Consider the following 17,655-nt stretch of genomic DNA (forward strand, 5'->3'; position numbering starts at 1 on the left):
AAAAATATCTTTAATCCACCCAAGAAAAAAATACCCTTTTTATTAGTGTCAACAATCTCCCTGAAGACAATAAAAGCCAAACTGATTGTCATGTTTCAGGGGAAGTTCTAAGAAACATTAAAATGCAAGAACAGGAACCTTAAATAAAATTCCACTTCCAAATGCAAATTTCTGTTTTGTTTATGAGGAAGTAATCATAGTGTGTTCTACAGAAAAGCTTCTGGAAGTTTATAATGTGTTAACTGTCACTAGATTAACTATAGAATCATTGCAGTGTGGTGATTTATAAATTAAACGTCTAAATGTATTGTGAAGACTTGTAAAATATTTCGGCATAACCCACACGTTTTTATATGCTGCACAGAACTGAGGTTTATTCCTATGTAGTAAAAAATATAACATTTTTTTCTTAGGTTTTATATCAACATAAATAAGTAAAAGTTAGAGATATTTGACGTTTGGACACATGAAAATTGTATTGGCAAACACCTGAGAAGCGATGTGTTAATGTTTTAAATGATTCACAACAACAGGCATATTTTAAATGTTTACCGCTCCAGGACTGAAATAAAATGACCAGATCAAAACTTTTTGTTTTTATGGTTACAACATATATTGGAATTTTTAGGTATCTAAGCCCTTAGAATTCAGAATTAATGGGACAAGGTTAAATAAACAATAAACCGTTACTAACATCACAATTTAACAACCCAGTGTACAGATTTATGTAAATATTTATTACAGAAATGTCTGTCATCGTAAATATAAATAACATAAAAATTGACAGGAAGTTGTATATTAGTGGAAGCTGATAGATAGTAATGTAATATCAGGAAGTCCCCCCCCCCCCCCCCCCCCCCCCCCCCCTTGAAATTGACAGGAAATTGTAACATATAGCATGTATAAATTGACAAGGTTTGAAAATAAAAATGTATTAATATGACAATACATATAAAGGATAATTGACAGGAAGTGTATTGTAACATGTATATAATGACAACATGCAGGAAGTTGTTAGAAATACATGTATTACATATGTAAACAGGCATTAACAATTACGTTGATACAGACTGACAGGAGTTTGGTACTAAAATGAGTGTCCTGAAAGCGATGCTATGTGTATAACTCCCCCAGAGTTAAACACAACTATAAACATGACATGTGAGTTGAATATTCACATAGTTATATTCTTGAAAATCATTATAATATAATGTCAATTAACAGTAGGTTTTTAATTGTTCAATGACGAAATTTGAAGCAATACAGTTGACTGAAAGTTAGATAATTGAAGCTGATAACATATCAAATGACAGCAGGGGATAATTAACGGAGTTACACTCAGAAGTTGGGAAACCAAGATACATTAGATAGGAAAGGACGGTACCTTTAAAGTAAGTCTGTGTGAACACCCACACTGATTATCAACTAAAGGTAAAGACATTGCTGGCAACATAGGGTTGAAAACAGGAATTTGTATGATAATTGACAGTTAGTTGATATCATGTAACATACAAATTGACAGGAAGTTGTATAGATGCATGTGTAACACTGATAGATAAATAAATGTTTATTAACAGAAAAAACTCTTCCCACAGATATATTGGAAATCCCCTCTCTATCATCACTCTTCCTGGTCTATATGATATATTGTAAATCTCCCCTCTCTATATCATCATCTTCCTGGTCTATATGATATATTGTAAATCTCCCCTCTCTATATCATCACTCTTCCTGGTCTATATGATATATTGTAATCTCCCCTCTCTATGTCATCACTCTTCCTGGTCTATATGATATATTGTAAATCTCCCCTCTCTATATCATCACTCTTCCTGGTCTATATGATATATTGTAAATCTCCCCTCTCTATATCATCACTCTTCCTAGTCTATATGATATATTGTAAATCTCCCCTCTCTATATCATCACTCTTCCTGGTCTATATGATGTATTGTAAATCTCCCCTCTCTATATCATCACTCTTCCTGGTCTATATGATATATTGTAAATCTCCCCTCTCTATATCATCACTCTTCCTAGTCTATATGATATATTGTAAATCTCCCCTCTCTATGTCATCACTCTTCCTAGTCTATATGATATATTGTAAATCTCCCCTCTCTATATCATCACTCTTCCTGGTCTATATGATATATTGTAAATCTCCCCTCTCTATATCATCACTCTTCCTAGTCTATATGATATATTGTAAATCTCCCCTCTCTATGTCATCACTCTTCCTAGTCTATATGATATATTGTAAATCTCCCCTCTCTATATCATCACTCCTCCTAGTCTATATGATATATTGTAAATCTCCCCTCTCTATATCATCACTCCTCCTAGTCTATATGATATATTGTAAATCTCCCCCTCTATATCATCAGTCTTCCTGGTCTATATGATATATTGTAAATCTCCCCTCTCTATATCATCACTCCTCCTAGTCTATATGATATATTGTAAATCTCCCCTCTCTATATCATCACTCTTCCTGGTCTATATGATATATTGTAAATCTCCCCTCTCTATATCATCACTCTTCCTAGTCTATATGATATATTGTAAATCTCCCCTCTCTATATCATCACTCCTCCTGGTCTATATGATAAATTGTAAATCTCCCCCCTCTATATCATCACTCTTCCTAGTCTATATGATATATTGTAAATCTCCCCCCTCTATATCATCACTCTTCCTGGTCTATATGATATATTGTAAATCTCCCCTCTCTATATCATCACTCCTCCTAGTCTATATGATATATTGTAAATCTCCCCTCTCTATATCATCACTCTTCCTAGTCTATATGATATGTTGTAAATCTCCCCTCTCTATATCATCACTCTTCCTAGTCTATATGATATATTGTAAATCTCCCCCCTCTATATCATCACTCTTCCTGGTCTATATGATATATTGTAAATCTCCCCTCTCTATATCATCACTCCTCCTAGTCTATATGATATATTGTAAATCTCCCCTCTCTATATCATCACTCTTCCTAGTCTATATGATATATTGTAAATCTCCCCTCTCTATATCATCACTCTTCCTAGTCTATATGATATGTTGTAAATCTCCCCTCTCTATATCATCACTCTTCCTGGTCTATATGATATATTGTAAATCTCCCCTCTCTATATCATCACTCCTCCTGTCTATATGATATATTGTAAATCTCCCCTCTCTATATCATCACTCCTCCTGGTCTATATGATATATTGTAAATTTCCCCTCTCTATATCATCACTCTTCCTGGTCTATATGATATATTGTAAATCTCCCCCTCTCTATATCATCACTCTTCCTAGTCTATATGATATATTGTAAATCTCCCCCCTCTATATCATCACTCTTCCTAGTCTATATGATATATTGTAAATCTCCCCTCTCTATATCATCACTCTTCCTGGTCTATATGATATATTGTAAATCTCCCCTCTCTATATCATCACTCTTCCTAGTCTATATGATATATTGTAAATCTCCCCTCTCTATATCATCACTCCTCCTGGTCTATATGATATATTGTAAATCTCCCCTCTCTATATCATCACTCCTCCTGGTCTATATGATATATTGTAAATCTCCCCTCTCTATATCATCACTCTTCCTGGTCTATATGATATATTGTAAATCTCCCCTCTCTATATCATCACTCTTCCTGGTCTATATGATATATTGTAAATCTCCCCTCTCTATATCATCACTCCTCCTGGTCTATATGATATATTGTAAATCTCCCCTCTCTATCATCACTCTTCCTGGTCTATATGATATATTGTAAATCTCCCCTCTCTATATCATCACTCTTCCTAGTCTATATGATATATTGTAAATCTCCCCTCTCTATATCATCACTCTTCCTAGTCTATATGATATATTGTAAATCTCCCCTCTCTATATCATCACTCTTCCTGGTCTATATGATATATTGTAAATCTCCCCTCTCTATATCATCACTCTTCCTAGTCTATATGATATATTGTAAATCTCCCCTCTCTATATCATCACTCCTCCTGGTCTATATGATATATTGTAAATCTCCCCTCTCTATATCATCACTCTTCCTAGTCTATATGATATATTGTAAATCTCCCCTCTCTATATCATCACTCTTCCTAGTCTATATGATATATTGTAAATCTCCCCTCTCTATATCATCACTCTTCCTAGTCTATATGATATATTGTAAATCTCCCCTCTCTATGTCATCACTCTTCCTAGTCTATATGATATATTGTAAATCTCCCCTCTCTATATCATCACTCCTCCTAGTCTATATGATATATTGTAAATCTCCCCTCTCTATATCATCACTCCTCCTAGTCTATATGATATATTGTAAATCTCCCCCCTCTATATCATCAGTCTTCCTGGTCTATATGATATAATTGTAAATCTCCCCTCTCTATATCATCACTCCTCCTAGTCTATATGATATATTGTAAATCTCCCCTCTCTATATCATCACTCTTCCTGGTCTATATGATATATTGTAAATCTCCCCTCTCTATATCATCACTCTTCCTAGTCTATATGATATATTGTAAATCTCCCCTCTCTATATCATCACTCCTCCTGGTCTATATGATAAATTGTAAATCTCCCCCCTCTATATCATCACTCTTCCTAGTCTATATGATATATTGTAAATCTCCCCCCTCTATATCATCACTCTTCCTGGTCTATATGATATATTGTAAATCTCCCCCCTCTATATCATCACTCTTCCTGGTCTATATGATATATTGTAAATCTCCCCACTCTATATCATCACTCCTCCTGGTCTATATGATATATTGTAAATCTCCCCTCTCTATATCATCACTCTTCCTAGTCTATATGATATATTGTAAATCTCCCCTCTCTATATCATCACTCCTCCTGGTCTATATGATATATTGTAAATATCCCCTCTCTATATCATCACTCTTCCTAGTCTATATGATATATTGTAAATCTCCCCTCTCTATATCATCACTCCTCCTGGTCTATATGATATATTGTAAATCTCCCCTCTCTATATCATCACTCTTCCTGGTCTATATGATATATTGTAAAACTCCCCTCTCTATATCATCACTCTTCCTGGTCTATATGATATATTGTAAATCTCCCCTCTCTATATCATCACTCTTCCTGGTCTATATGATATATTGTAAATCTCCCCTCTCTATATCATCACTCCTTCCTGGTCTATATGATATATTGTAAATCTCCCCTCTCTATATCATCACTCCTCCTAGTCTATATGATATATTGTAAATCTCCCCTCTCTATATCATCACTCTTCCTGGTCTATATGATATATTGTAAATCTCCCCCCTCTATATCATCACTCCTCCTGGTCTATATGATACATTGTAAATCTCCCCTCTCTATATCATCACTCTTCCTAGTCTATATGATATATTGTAAATCTCCCCCCTCTATATCATCAGTCTTCCTGGTCTATATGATATAATTGTAAATCTCCCCTCTCTATGTCATCACTCTTCCTAGTCTATATGATATATTGTAAATCTCCCCTCTCTATATCATCACTCTTCCTGGTCTATATGATATATTGTAAATCTCCCCCCTCTATATCATCACTCTTCCTGGTCTATATGATATATTGTAAATCTCCCCTCTCTATATCATCACTCCTCCTGGTCTATATGATATATTGTAAATCTCCCCTCTCTATATCATCACTCTTCCTAGTCTATATGATATATTGTAAATCTCCCCTCTCTATATCATCACTCCTCCTGGTCTATATGATATATTGTAAATATCCCCTCTCTATATCATCACTCTTCCTAGTCTATATGATATATTGTAAATCTCCCCTCTCTATATCATCACTCCTCCTAGTCTATATGATATATTGTAAATCTCCCCTCTCTATATCATCACTCTTCCTGGTCTATATGATATATTGTAAATCTCCCCTCTCTATATCATCACTCTTCCTGGTCTATATGATATATTGTAAATCTCCCCTCTCTATATCATCACTCTTCCTGGTCTATATGATATATTGTAAATCTCCCCTCTCTATATCATCACTCTTCCTAGTCTATATGATATATTGTAAATCTCCCCTCTCTATATCATCACTCTACCTGGTCTATATGATATATTGTAAATCTCCCCTCTCTTTATCATCACTCCTCCTGGTCTATATGATATATTGTAAATCTCCCCTCTCTATATCATCACTCCTCCTGGTCTATATGATATATTGTAAATCTCCCCTCTCTACAGTCAAACTTGTAATAGCGGACACCCTTATATAGCGGACACCTGTCCATAACGGACACTTCCAGGAATCCCCAATGAAAATCACTATATAAATATCATGTATATAGCGGACACCTTCCTAATGCGGACAGCGGACACTTATTTTTGTCCGTAAAGTTGTTAAAAATTCCGTATAACGGACACGTGAAACCATAGCCGTGTTGATATTTGTGTGTAAAACGTTTCTAAATAACAAGCAAAGCCTTAATTACTCAACTCCCCTGGCAGCAATGCTAACTTAGGAAGCCACTTCATCAGTCACTAATTGTCCTGTTACCTGTAAGTTGCTGTAACAATGGGCAGTAATTACAAGAGAGTGACCGATCGCCATCGGCAGAGGTGTTTGTTTACTCAACCCCACCGGTAACAGCTAAGCTTAGCCATTCAACCATAGCCTAGACAACAAGAATGGTCAGGGGGTAATTAAATCAAGACCAACAAAAGAGGGACAAAGCAATAGTTATGTCTGTCATAATTGTTTTACTTACAAAATTAACCGTATGCAAATCTGACAGTCGCAGGCACATGGTTGTCAGCCGCCATTTTCTCACACTCGGAACTCCTCGGAATATGACTACGTAACATATTAAGAACGGCCGAAGAGTTCCGAGTGTCTTTGTATACACTATACTAATTGACTGAACCAGAAAACGGTATTTATTAAATTATATCCCTACATGGATTTCAGAAAATAGGTCTCAAAATAAATGCTTAGGGATTATAATTATCAGAGAAAATGCACTTTCATTTATAAAGAGTTAATGTTGTAATAGAAAAGATATTTCAAACATATTTATTTTCCAAAATATTGAGGATTAATGAAAATTGTTTTACTATGATAAGAATTACCTTTACTTCTTTGTCTATGTTGAGTATTTGTCTGAATTGATATTCAGTATAGTATGATATTGTGAAGATTTGTTTTGAAACTATAGGCTTAATATAAATTATTAAAATTTTTGTGTCAGATGAATGATTGGAAATTAATTAATTAAGCATTTATCTTTAATTATTTGTCTTTTATTCATTTGTTTAAGTGTTTAAATATAATAAATCAGGAGACATATAGTGTACTGTAAACAGACTTTGGTTTGTTTCTTCGTTTATAAGGGACATAACTCGTTGAACCTCTATATAAAGGACACCTCTCTATAAAGGACACTTTTGTCTTGTCCCTTAGGTGTCCTTTATAGACAGGTTCGACTGTATATCATCACTCTTCCTGGTCTATATGATATATTGTAAATCTCCCCTCTCTACAGTCATCAGTCTTCCTAGTCTATATGATATATTGTAAATCTCCCCTCTCTATATCATCACTCCTCCTAGTCTATATGATATATTGTAAATCTCCCCTCTCTATATCATCACTCTTCCTGGTCTATATGATATATTGTAAATCTCCCCTCTCTATATCATCACTCCTCCTGTAGTCTATATGATATATTGTAAATCTCCCCCCTCTATATCATCAGTCTTCCTGGTCTATATGATATATTGTAAATCTCCCCCCTCTATATCATCACTCCTCCTATAGTCTATATGATATATTGTAAATCTCCCCCCTCTATATCATCAGTCTTCCTGGTCTATATGATATATATTAAATCTCCCCTCTCTATATCATCACTCCTCCTGGTCTATATGATATATTGTAAATCTCCCCTCTCTATATCATCACTCTTCCTAGTCTATATGATATATTGTAAATCTCCCCTCTCTATATCATCACTCCTCCTGGTCTATATGATATATTGTAAATCTCCCCTCTCTATATCATCACTCTTCCTAGTCTATATGATATATTGTAAATCTCCCCCCTCTATATCATCACTCCTCCTAGTCTATATGATATATTGTAAATCTCCCCTCTCTATATCATCACTCTTCCTAGTCTATATGATATATTGTAAATCTCCCCTCTCTATGTCATCACTCTTCCTAGTCTATATGATATATTGTAAATCTCCCCTCTCTATATCATCACTCCTCCTAGTCTATATGATATATTGTAAATCTCCCCTCTCTATATCATCACTCTTCCTAGTCTATATGATATATTGTAAATCTCCCCTCTCTATATCATCACTCTTCCTAGTCTATATGATATATTGTAAATCTCCCCCCTCTATATCATCACTCTTCCTAGTCTATATGATATATTGTAAATCTCCCTTCTCTATATCATCACTCTTCCTAGTCTATATGATTTATTGTAAATCTCCCCTCTCTATATCATCACTCTTCCTAGTCTATATGATATATTGTAAATCTCCCCTCTCTATATCATCACTCTTCCTAGTCTATATGATATATTGTAAATCTCCCCCCTCTATATCATCAGTCTTCCTGGTCTATATGATATATTGTAAATCTCCCCCCTCTATATCATCACTCTTCCTATAATCTATATGATATATTGTAAATCTCCCCTCTCTATATCATCACTCTTCCTAGTCTATATGATATATTGTAAATCTCCCCTCTCTATATCATCACTCTTCCTAGTCTATATGATATATTGTAAATCTCCCCTCTCTATATCATCACTCTTCCTAGTCTATATGATATATTGTAAATCTCCCCCCTCTATATCATCAGTCTTCCTGGTCTATATGATATAATTGTAAATCTCCCCTCTCTATGTCATCACTCTTCCTAGTCTATATGATATATTGTAAATCTCCCCTCTCTATATCATCACTCTTCCTGGTCTATATGATATATTGTAAATCTCCCCTCTCTATATCATCACTCCTCCTGGTCTATATGATATATTGTAAATCTCCCCTCTCTATATCATCACTCTTCCTGGTCTATATGATATATTGTAAATCTCCCCTCTCTATATCATCACTCCTCCTGGTCTATATGATATATTGTCAATCTCCCCTCTCTATATCATCACTCCTCCTGGTCTATATGATATATTGTAAATCTCCCCCCTCTATATCATCACTCCTCCTGGTCTATATGATATATTGTAAATCTCCCCTCTCTATATCATCACTCTTCCTGGTCTATATGATATATTGTAAATCTCCCCTCTCTATATCATCACTCCTCCTATAGTCTATATGATATATTGTAAATCTCCCCTCTCTATATCATCACTCTTCCTAGTCTATATGATATATTGTAAATCTCCCCTCTCTATATCATCACTCCTCCTATAGTCTATATGATATATTGTAAATCTCCCCTCTCTATATCATCACTCTTCCTGGTCTATATGATATATTGTAAATCTCCCCTCTCTATATCATCACTCTACCTGGTCTATATGATATATTGTAAATCTCCCCTCTCTATATCATCACTCCTCCTGGTCTATATGATATATTGTAAATCTCCCCTCTCTATATCATCACTCCTCCTGGTCTATATGATATATTGTAAATCTCCCCTCTCTATATCATCACTCTTCCTGGTCTATATGATATATTGTAAATCTCCCCTCTCTACAGTCATCAGTCTTCCTAGTCTATATGATATATTGTAAATCTCCCCTCTCTATATCATCACTCCTCCTAGTCTATATGATATATTGTAAATCTCCCCTCTCTATATCATCACTCTTTCTGGTCTATATGATATATTGTAAATCTCCCCCCTCTATATCATCACTCCTCCTGGTCTATATGATATATTGTAAATCTCCCCTCTCTATATCATCACTCTTCCTAGTCTATATGATATATTGTAAATCTCCCCTCTCTATATCATCACTCCTCCTATAGTCTATATGATATATTGTAAATCTCCCCTCTCTATATCATCACTCCTCCTATAGTCTATATGATATATTGTAAATCTCGAGATCCCCTCTCTATATCATCACTCCTCCTGGTCTATATGATATATTGTAAATCTCCCCTCTCCTATATCATCACTCCTCCTAGTCTATATGATATATTGTAAATCTCCCCTCTCTATATCATCACTCTTCCTAGTCTATATGATATATTGTAAATCTCCCCTCTCTATATCATCACTCCTCCTAGTCTATATGATATATTGTAAATCTCCCCTCTCTATATCATCACTCCTCCTGGTCTATATGATATATTGTCAGAACTAAACATGACAGCTTCAATTACACAATTATAACACTTTAACTTCAAACTTTAGATCATGAGAGCTAGCTAGCCAGTTTTTATTTTTTACATATTTTGGACATTCATCATACATTTTGAAGTTGTTCATTACCCGACAAAACTCTATGAAGAGCTTCTCTATTGGAAAGACTTTGGTTTCTGATGTAATATTTTAGTTTAAAGACACTTGAGCCAAAAACTTGCTGTATTTGCTGAAGAGAACCCCTGTTCACTGACGGTATTTATCCTCATCATATCACCCTGTCCTGGCTATGGGGGGGTTTGACTTTGACATTAAACCCTGTTAAAACAGATAAAATCATGACCATCACATCACCATAAAGGTACCTAGTTCTTCAGAATACAATAAACAATAAACAACAAATAAACCAGCTTATCTGATCTGGCCAAGGTCTTTTTTAACATAGTGAGATTGTTTTACAGTAATTATTCATTTAGGTTTTCAAAATTTAGTTTCTTTCATAAAAACTATAAACACATAATTGCCCATTTTTAAAATTTCTAAGGGGGAGATGTATTGCACATGTTCAAAATATCAAGCCTCAGAAAATATATTTATTGACCTCTTTATAACAAATTAACATCGTAAACCTATCTTTTTCTTATGATGTCCTTTTTCATGGACTTATTGAAATTAAAAATTTATAGATAACAAAAAAACTGTACTAATAAACTACCTGTATGTCTTGATTTAGGGTCAGAGTTCAAGAATGTTCCTTCGAAATAGGGAAGGTTATCAAGTATGACAACATAAAAAATCATGAACGCAGCAAAAATGATGGTGTAACCTTTTAACACAGCCATCTTACATGTACTAATTACCGGAAAAATTTCTAACATGGCATATGATGACCTTTTCCATTTGATGATCTCGTCTTGCACAATGTTTTCAGAGAAAGTTCTTGAAGTTAACATTTAAAATTGTCATTTAGTACCGAAACATAATTATAACCAACAGCATGTACAGTTCAACTTCAGTGTGTCCTCTACATACATGTAGGTTCATGAAACTCACATGTAACATCAAATGGGTATAAAACACTGACCGTCTGCTACTTCAGAAGGTCAACATGATGAGGTAGCTAAGATATTAAACTTGTAAGTACAGTGCATTCCGCTTAATCGGGTTGCCTATTTGCGGGGACTTTTTACCCGATTAACCGACTTACCCGATAAGCCGAAATGCACGTCGCCATCTTGGATTTGGTCCGTAATGGTAGTCAGACTTGGGTCGATTTTGGATGAAAATATTTGCGTTATTATTGTTAATAAACTTTGTTTTTGTTTGTGCTTTTACTGATGTCAAATTGTCAGATTACTATTACTAATTGTATAAAAATGTGTGTATTAAAATAACAAAACCTTAATGATTTTCTTATTCGCGGCACAGTACAATCGTAGCACCTCAAATCGGGGGGTCATACATCCCTGTTTCATCCGTGTGTTCCTAATTTGACGTACGATCTAAGGACTCGCCGACAATTACATCTAAAATCATTTATGTTTATCATAGAGACATTCTTATGTTCGCTTTGAAGTTTAAAACATTCCATATTATTTCCAATTACCAAAGCACAGAGATCGGAGAAACCGAGTTTATTTAGGTCGTTTCCTGTGGTATAAATTTATACGAACTTGACACTGGCAGTCACTGATAAAACAACACGAAATCCAATGTAATGTTTTTATTAACCAGTTCTAATCCTAACCTGAATAGGAATTATGAGCTAACGTCGGGCGTCTGTCCTTTTACTGCTCGCTACTGATTTTTAACTCACCTGTGTATCGGTGTCGTCACATTTCCCCGTGGCGAACCCCTCACTTTGGATTCGCCACATACAGTAAGCGGTGATATCAATCGATCTGTAGCAATATCAGACCCAGGTAAAAACCTATTGTTTTGGTTTTTGCTTCGAAGATTTTACATCCCAGACGTAAAAGTTTAATTGTCTAGTCGCTTAATTATGCTTTTAAAACCCCATTACGTTTTGCCTGCTGCTGACTCTAAAAATAACATTTAATTTTACCCACAATTCTTAGTCGACTTCCTGTTGGGGAAAAACCACACGAGGCAGAATCAACAACAACACAGTTCTGAACATGACAAAACCCCGACATAACATTACCGTTTAAGGTAATATTTAACTGTTTTTTGACATTTGAACCATCAAAATTACACTATTTGTTGATAAATGTCTAAAACTTAAAGAAATACGCGATGACTTTCGTGAAAATCGGAGCATTTCTATTTTTTGTCCCGATTGTTCTATTCGAATAACCGAAAAATACGACTTTTCCAACCCAATTAAACGAATTTTTTTAACATGATTTAAGAGAAAATGGTTTTGGTTTTTGAAATTTTACCCAATTAAACGAAATACCCGATTAAGCGTTACCCGATTAAGTGGAATGCACTGTATATACAGACATTGTAATATTATATCAATCTCATATCCTTAAGTTACTCGGAGCGTGTTGACAAAGAAACACTTTTACAATAGGTAGAAAAAGTATATACATCAGCAACTCATTGCCGTTAACTGCCTCGTCCCATGTGGCACCCCAGAGATAGGAAAATATCCATCTTTTCAAATTGTACTTCCATTGTTTAATCCACGACACATACAATAGAGAAAATGGCTATAAAAGCTTGCAGAAAATGGGTCTGAGGCAGACCAGATGTCTATGTGTTTTCAGTACTGAGCTGTGAAATGGTAGAAAACGTATCATAATCTTCCCATTCAATCCAAATTATTTTTGTTCAATTTATTATCATGCTTTTTCATTCCATTTATTTTCATGCTTTTAGGGAATATCTATGAAAGTCCATTTAGTTGTTAAGAAAATGAATAAATAAGAAATGGAGTCTGTCGATAAATGTACACATGTATTTAGTAATGAGGTAGTGGAATAGTAACCATGACAACCAAAGGTCGCCTTAGCCAATCAACTCAGACACCATACAAAAACGCTATTGTAGGGCTCTGTGATGGGCATTCTGTTGGTATCAACATTGACAATGTTCAACAATTCTGTTTGAATTACTGCGATTGCCCACTTGCATGGAATCTAGAATTACAATCTGAATCCTTCTCTTCGGGGACAACAGGCCCTTCAATAGCGATGGAAACACAACATTTCCATTCAACATGGAATTGATTCAATTGGAGTTGTCCTTTCATGTATTGAGAGACAGCAAAAGAGATATCTTTATGATCGCCAGATTAACTTTTTGCTCGGTGTTAAAGTACACAATGTACATAGTGATAATCAGACTGCAAATGATCAACTCTTCTTTTATGTGTTAGCTGTTACCTATAACTAGATTCTCAACCACTTCAATACTACCTTAGGGATTCTTCATCACTGAGGGATTTACCCAAATCTAGACGTGCACCATTTAAAGGCCTCATCAATTTACAGCCATTTGATATGCACAGAGGGTTTAGAGATTAAACGACATGGCTGGTTTGTATGGAGCATGTACCTATCTCTTCATGATGACATGCAATGTGTATTGTCAGTAAACATCATACAATTGGCCAGCACTTTACCAAACAGAATTGTCTAAACAGCCAGGCAGCAACTCAAATCCTCTGTAATACAAAACGATTTACAGACTCAAAATATTACAATTCATGTTAATGTTCATATAATCAAATACAGACGATCCTGTCATGTGACCTTCAAAGGGAGACAGTAAAGATGGTGATACATTGACAAATGATTTCTTAATACAGCTGTTCTGGTAACTATATATATAAGTCTGTAATTACCATAAGGAGGGAGTCACTTAACTCAGGTGGTCAATATAAGGCAGGTTTTGACTGTGTATCTAGGAAGTTATTGTACATAATTAAACAATTAATTTCTGGAGAATTACACATATTTATAGCGCGGGGACTAATTTTACTGACCTAGACAATATCTGTGTAATTATCACACAAACAGAGTAAGAACTGAAGTAAGTATCTAACTCAAGTCTACAATGTCAGGGCATCGTTGATTCACAAAGGGATCTAACTCAACTGATCCAAAAATAACCATTATCATGGTCCTATTGGGAACAAATCTAAAATATTTTGTTGAAACAAGCTTTTAACTCAGTACATTGTAGTTAAATTAATGGAAGTTTTTATACCTTTAAAAATTTTCTTTAATTTTCTGAAGATCAAAAACATGTTTATCATACAATTTCAAGTAAAAAAAAAAGCAGTGTACAGCTATGTCATAAGACTTGACAGAGATCTGCTTTATTTGCTCCTTAGACACATTATTTTGTTGGTCACTTCCGCTACTTCTGTTTTTCTGCATCAAAAACGACCAGTAACTAGGAAGTGGCTTTCAGCCAGGCTGTCTTAGGTTTCAGGTGAAGCTACCATTGTGGTTGGAGATCAAAGAGATGCATGTTGGTGGGATTCATTAGGCAGTGTCGAATACTATTGATGCCATTTGATAAAAGACACTAATAAAGGATTTGTTTTCCCTCTGATACATGAACTCTGAGGTGGTTCATCAGTGACAATTAATGCAGAATTAATCTGATTTCATCATTGATGGTATGCTACTCACCTCAGGTAAAAACCCTTTGTTAAATGATCGACATAATGAATATTACGTGTGAATTTATGTGGATTTCATCTTGATTCGTGTTACCAAATATCAACTCAAGCCAGGACTGACATCACAATGAAGATGAAATTGTTCATTGGTTGAGTTTATCACCCAATCCAGGGTCATTTTGAGGCAGAATCTCCTTGTAGTAGCTGGTGGCTACCTCTCTGAACAACAAAGGAGAAGCATGTCACATGCTTTAAAGAGAAACAGGGATAAAGTCTTGACAAAGAACAACCACAACAGAACAGGACAGTCCATGATCTTCCTGAAAAACACAAACCACCTTGAAAAAAGTGAACAGACAGTTCAGTAGAGTAAGGGCTGAAAATTAGGGCTTATAAAGAGTTCAAATTCACAGACATATACAACTTGGCCAATGTTTCCTGAAATTGAATAAATCTTTACCTGTGTTCAGAACAAAGAAAAACAAGAAAACAATGACTAACACTGTTATAAAAAGAGAAACTAGGTCAGAGCTATGGAGAAGGCAATACATTGGAGGAGAGTTCCTTCATGTGGAAGGCTGAAACATGTTTAAATGAATTGTTAAATCTTTAAATAATGCCGAGTTGAGTCATTAAATAACTTCCATTACTAAGACAAGACCGAAAAAAGTACCATTTCTAACATAAATAGCAAGGCACACAAGCATCATTCCAACTCATTCTACGGAGGAACAGTAAATTTGATTTTATGCTGCAATTGTTTCTTCAGAAATGGAATAATTACAATGAATATGTGTTTTATATGTAGTGATCAACATAGAAAATGTCAGTATTGATGGTGGAGGGAGGGGTAGGGGTGGATTGAAGAACGTCAGTGTTTATGGAGGAGGGAGGGGTAGGGGTAAATAGAATGTCAGTACTGATGGTGGAGGGAGGGGTAGGAGTCAATAGAATGTCAGTGTTGATGTTGGAGGGAGAGATAGGGATAGATGGAATGTCAATATTGATGGGTGGGGGAGGGGTAGGGATAGATAGAATGTCAGTGTTGATGGTGGTGGGGGGGAGGGGGTAGATAGAATGTCAGTACTGATGGTGGAGGGAGGGGTAGGAGTCAATAGAATGTCAGTGTTGATGTTGGAGGGAGAGATAGGGATAGATGGAATGTCAGTGTTGATGGTGGAGGGAGGGGTAGGGGTAGATTGAATGTCAGTGTTGATGGTGGAGGGAGGGGTAGGGGTAGATTGAATGTCAGTGTTTATGGTGGATGAAGGGAAAGGGGTAGATTGAATGTTTGATGGTGATCAGTTGGTCACTGAGTGATGTTTGATGATGATCAGTTGGTCACAGTGATGGAATAACTATTTAAGAGAGAGTAATGCAGATTTAACTATGTAATGGTATTACCTAGAGTGGTCAACAGCACTAAAGGGAACTTCTCTAGACTGAACTACCAAGGTCACCTACCAAGGTCACCTTCTACTCTCCATTTTCACACTTCTTGCCTGATTGTACCAGATAGTACCTGTCTGAGGACTAAAGTCCCATACAATGTACAACGGTGAAATCCAAGACAATAGGACTTTAAGCTCACAGTGATTCTATCTAAATGTAATGAAACACTGCATTGAGAGAATAAAGATAATTCTTGAAGAACTGTTATCTCCTGTGGCAGAAATAGATTAAGTTCATCCAATTAACTAACAACTGTATTTTCAATTGAACCTCAAATATCGACTGCAATAAACATCCACGTCTTTAACAAGCCATTACAAAAACAACATGATTAAATAGAGGTAAGGAAGTAAGGTGCTGGCATTGCAAGTAAATTGAATTGGAGCGTTTGACATAACTGGGGCCAGCATCTCCCGGCTTTGTGTGTGTTATACAGTCATTTTATTTCTTTCTTTTAATTAACCCATGTTTCATGTGTGTGTAAGGAGAGGCGAGCACCTGTCCAAACCTTCACTATTTTAGGGTTCACAATAAATTTTTATACTTTCACTTTGAAGTACATACCGCAGTAGATACCAGGGGTACTTACTGTCACAGTGAAGACAGAAACACACTGTACTCTTACTGTACCGTCATACTGATCTTACAGCTACCAACATAAAGTACATGAAAATACGAAACCGACATATCCCTTTGGTATCTCTTATAGATAAGCACAGAAGTCTCATTAGTAAATGCTTCCAAAATGTCAGGATTATGTTTCAAACTGATGCATTAAAATCTCTTTTAAGTTTTTTATAAGGTACAAAAGAAATGTTTGATTTCATATGATAGGACAATAACTGCCAAAAGCAACCGATAAATATTAACATTTAAAAGCATGTGTCTGCAACTAGGCTGTGGTTCACACACGGTCTGTTCCTGAGTGAATGGAGGTTAAGAACCATCAAAGATTCAATACGGAGTGAATGGAGGTTAAGAACTATAAAAGATTCAATATGGAGTGAATGGAGGTTAAGAACCATCAAAGATTCAATACAGAGTGAATGGAGGTTAAGAACCATCAAAGATTCAATACGGAGTGAATGGAGGTTAAGAACCATCAAAGATTCAATACGGAGTGAATGGAGGTTAAGAACTATAAAAGATTCAATATGGAGTGAATGGAGGTTAAGAACTATAAAAGATTCAATACGGAGTGAATGGCGGTTATAAGAACCATCAAAGAT

General features: G+C 35.3%; 1 protein-coding gene across 1 annotated transcript in view; it reads right to left on the reverse strand.

The window, feature by feature from the left end:
- The window catches only part of LOC117334438 (short-chain dehydrogenase/reductase family 42E member 1-like), a 184,459-nt gene that overhangs the window by 152,305 nt on the left and 14,499 nt on the right, over positions 1 to 17,655 (reverse strand). The window lies entirely within an intron of this gene.

Source organism: Pecten maximus, chromosome 1 (assembly GCF_902652985.1).
Source record: "Pecten maximus chromosome 1, xPecMax1.1, whole genome shotgun sequence".
Taxonomy (NCBI): Eukaryota; Metazoa; Mollusca; class Bivalvia; order Pectinida; family Pectinidae; genus Pecten; species Pecten maximus.